Here is a 4,959-nt window from a genome sequence, read left to right on the forward strand (position 1 = left end):
TCTTTGACTCGACCGATTCAAGAGTAAATCCCAGCCAAGTATGTTAATTATCTTGTCCGTAATCGTGTAATTGTTGTATATCTCGTAATATTATTACTAGAAGTAAAATTTTTTTACAACCTTTGAAATCCTCAAAACAACTCTATATGAATATATATTAACTTTGATTTAAGTAATTTTTGTCGTGATTTCAAGTGGCCATAGCTAGGTTACATATTTTAGTGCCAAAACAGCTCTAATCCAGATTAAAAACAAAACGATCGGCTTCAAGGTTTGATCTTTGGAGAATGGCGATAATCAATGTTGCTAGAAGCCCATGCAGCAGGCACCGAAGACCAGAGACATTTATCGGAGAGTCAAGAGAGGCAACTATTTTGTGTCCCATCTAGAACTCGTCATGGGGTGGGACTTGTCTCTGAGCAATTAGTGAGTTCAATAAAAAATACTTAAGTCAGTTCATAAATAAATCCTTTTAAACATGGACGATTTATGAAGCATCCAATAAAAAAAAACATCATGTTAGCATGTAAAATTAGAAAGAAATTCCAATATTGTTAAAAAAATAATAAGAAGAAAAGTATCTATTTAATTATAATTATCAAATTTGTTAATTAAAAAATCTAGATTATGCTGGATTTATAATTCAATCATTCGGATCATTGATCTACTCATACCACATCCATGACAAAATTAAATTGATTCTTTTCACTTTTTGATTATTTTTTAACTATATATAAAAAGAGAGAAATCCAACTTGTGATACAAGGCATTTAATTTAGTTGACTCGTATGGGGTTTCTCAGGAGCATAATCTTTACAATCCGGTGGCTGAAATTATCCTTCCGCCGTATGCATGCCATCCTAGAATCAAAATATAAACACCTCCGAGCTACCGATTCACAAGAAAAGAGATAAATAATTTACCACAACTTTGGCCAAATGAAACTCTGACCTTGATTAGATCACTCGAGGCTTATCAAATTTCAATGGTCACATATATAGATAACCACAGGATCTTCATCCTACAGGGACATATAATGTATTGATCATCGACGGTAGAGAGCAGAGGCTTAGCCCTGTTGATGGAACCACCACGATTAACGAGCTCATTGTTCACTACGAGGTGACCTTTGGCGTATCCATCTCCATCAGTGTCCAAAAAGATCACGAGGATATAAAATAAAAAATGATAATAAAATAATTAGGGTGAAAATTAAAAAATAAAAAATAAATTAGAGGGTAACTAAATTTTTTTTATTGAAAAATTAAATCTAAAAAAAAATGAAACAATTAAAGAATGAGAAAAAAATTACACAATATAAACTTGGTTTGAAAAGTGGGATTAAAAACCAGTAAAAATAACTTGGTTTGAAAAGCGAGATTAAAAACTAGTAAAAATTTTATTAAAAAATTAAAGAAAAAAATTCAAAAATTAAGGATCAAATAAAAAAAATATACATGAAAATTTGAAATTGAAGTACTAAATAAAAAAGAAATAACACCTATACAAAGGGGCAAAGGATGAAAAAATTAAATTTAAATAAAAAAAGGACATAATGTTTTGTTTTGAGGTTAAATTAAAGAGGAAAATAACTACAATGAAAAAGAAAAAAATAATAATTAATTTGAAAACAATAACACCAAAAAATCTTGGATTGAATGGTAAAATTAAAAATATATATAAAAAAAAGGGTTAAACAAAAAAAATAAAAATTTAAAAAATAAGAATCAAATTAAAAAATATAATATATTACAATTGAAATTAAAGGAGTAAATTGAAGGGAATGAAACTCTTGTTAAAGAGCTGAGGATAAAAATATAAAAATAATTAAATTATAAATATAAAAATATAAAAAATAATAATAATAATTTTTATACGAGGAAAAGAGAAAATATAAAAAGAGGTTCGCTAGCTACAAACCACATTTTATTGTTAATATGCGCTGCACCAGCTAAAAAAAATGCAGCAGTGCATTTAATTACATGACGGATAATTAGGTTTAATTATAGGAAAAAGCATGCGCCTTTTAAAGTACACATGTGCCTTCTATGAATATTATTTTATTATGTTAAAATACAATAATATCTTTAATAAAAAAAATAACCAATTAGAAAAAATATAAATATTTTTTACCAAAAGTTTGATTGTTTTGACTTAAAAGAACATTTTAGTAATTTAACTGTAATCTAAAATATAAAAAAGGGGTAATACCCTGGATCGAAGACATAATATTTTTAGTCTCCAAAGGTAGTTTAGTATTTTCATTATTCATATAAAACAAAGGGACCATTTATTATTTGAACAAGAAACAAATTAGTAATTTCTCACTGCATAACAGTTAACAATGAAATGTTTACGTGGCTACAATAAAAAAAATATTAAAACCCTCCTTCGTTATTGCTACATTGATCCATAATGAACTAAACTTGTCCTAATGAAATTAATTAGGACAATTTTACTTCATTATTTACTTCTTCCATTATTATGCAATAAACAGTAGCAGCTAACTGTAAAAGTTCAAAAAAAAAAAAAAAGCATGTTCATATACATCTTACCCTCGAGCATTCCCACAAGAAGCCTGTCCACGAGGTCCAACCGGGCCACAAGAAGCAGTCCAACAATGTTTGCTCCGCCGCGAACAAGGCTTCATAGCATCCCATGGAGAACAATATGCACTCACTGCGTTCAAATCCCATCCATGTTGTTGCGGATTGTGCATGTGGTGTGCGGCATGCACTTTAAAACCTATTTAGAAATATAATTTTGGTTATTTTTTAAATTATTTTTATTTTAAAATATATTAAAAAAATAAAAAATTATTTTTAAAATAAATGCATCAAAATAATTCAAAACACATAAAAAATTAATTTTTTTAAAAACACAATACACACCATGTTCTAAACGGTGCCTTGCAATCTCGCCGCAGCCTTCCGCCACAGCCGCCGCCTATGTAATTGATTTGGCTATCCATAGATGGTGAACAGTATTTCAGTGTGTCCACACCGCTCATATTAGCCACCAAATAGGTTGTTGGGGCAAGTCTTACCACCGGCTTATTGTTCACCAAATGCATCTCCCATTAGACACAACAAAACAATAAAAAATGTATTACTAATTCTTCCCATTTATTAAAACCCACCTAGTTTTTCTTAAATCATGGCCTAACCTTCGTTATAATGAATTAAAAGAAAAAAATGAAATGAAAAGATGATAAAACTATCAAGTTTTAATTTCTTTTAAAATTAATGATGGAATTTTCTTCAATAATTTGACATGTTAACAATATCAATAAAAAAAAAATTAATTCATCACCGTTTCCTCCTGAAATTAATAACAAAAATTTATCGTTATAGTTTTCACAAGTAATATGCAATATAATATTATTTTTTTAATAATTCGTTAGATCAATATATTTGCCGATTGAAACCTAACCTAAATTGTAATACAAGTCATGAAATATTTGGATAAAAGCGTCAAATTTAATAAAGTTTAACAACTATATTACTAAGCGAGGCTTACCAAGGAATGTCATGCAAACAAGATACCATGGACGAAAACTTTTTTCAAACGTTGTATTTTATAAAAATAAAATAAAATAAAAATATCAAATACTTATACTATGTATATCCTTTAATGCTTGATTGAATTTGGAAGCATCGCGAAGAAAATGAGGATGTGACGTGTTAAACTGATCTACGTAGCTGGAAGTACTATTGCTCTTACTATTTATGGTGAACAACAGCAAAATGCAAATTGCCTGGTCCGAACCATCTCTGCCGAAATAAAAAAGGGGATTGCTAGACCGAAGTGTTCACGTGCTTCGTCACCGTTTGTCTATGTTAGCCCATATGGGCTGTAGCGTGGCCCGGGTTCTAACAGGCTCCCGGGTATCCGTATTTAGGAGCCAGACTAGGTTTGTCCTCATACGGAAAAAGAAGAACAGAAACGGAAGGAGAAAGGAAAAAATATACTTGGCTGACGAGATAAAAATATAAATATAAAAATAAATTTATTTTCGAGTTACTTTTGAAATAAATTTTTGTATATTTTAAATAGAAGGTATATTAAAGATGTCTTGAGATAATATTTATTATTTCTAAAATATTTTTAAAAAAACTCTCAATTCAAAAATTATTTAATTAAAATATATAAGAATAAAAATAATTATCATAATAATTTTGAAACCCAACTCTAAGATTGATTCGGGACAAAGTCTAGGTTACTGGTTAAGACATGATTCATGAGTTAGTTTCACCTGAAACAATATAAAAATAAAAATAATTATTATTTTAGTTTTAAAACCTAATACAATGATCGATATTGGGTGAAACTCATGTCAAAATGGGGTTAACTATTATTAACTAGAGTCAATATAAAAACAAAAATAATAATTATTATTGTTTTAAAACTTGAGTTGGGGGTTGACTTGGAATAAGACTTGGGTCACGAGTCGAGAGGGTCAAAATGAGTTGACCTGTGTTAATATATTAATAAAAATAGTTATTATTATAATTTTAAAAACCGATTCAGGAGTCAACCAGAGACAGGGTTTATGTCATGGGTTACCCAACTTACCCTTAAAAAAAAAAAAACAACCTTGTTTTGACTATTTTTTTAAATAAAAGTTAACATGTTTTTTTATCACATGATGACCTGGGTTTTTTATTGGATTAAGTTGAGTCAATCATTTTTTTATTTTTTTAAAACTTAGATTAGTTTAGATTTCAAATCAACTCATCAAGTTAGTCTTAGTTTTATAACTAAAGTTATTATAATATTATTAATTTCAACACTTAATATAAATTAAAGTAAAAAATATATAAATTTAATAGCAATATATATTAAAGATAAAATAAAATTTTTCATATTTTATTTTGTTTAGCTCAACATAATCTAACATGATAAAAAAGAGTCATTTTATCTTTTATATTATTATCAAACATATATATATATATATAT

This window comes from Populus euphratica, unplaced genomic scaffold, assembly GCF_000495115.2.
Source record: "Populus euphratica unplaced genomic scaffold, PopEup_1.0 scaffold103.1, whole genome shotgun sequence".
In the NCBI taxonomy this organism is placed as follows: Eukaryota; Viridiplantae; Streptophyta; class Magnoliopsida; order Malpighiales; family Salicaceae; genus Populus; species Populus euphratica.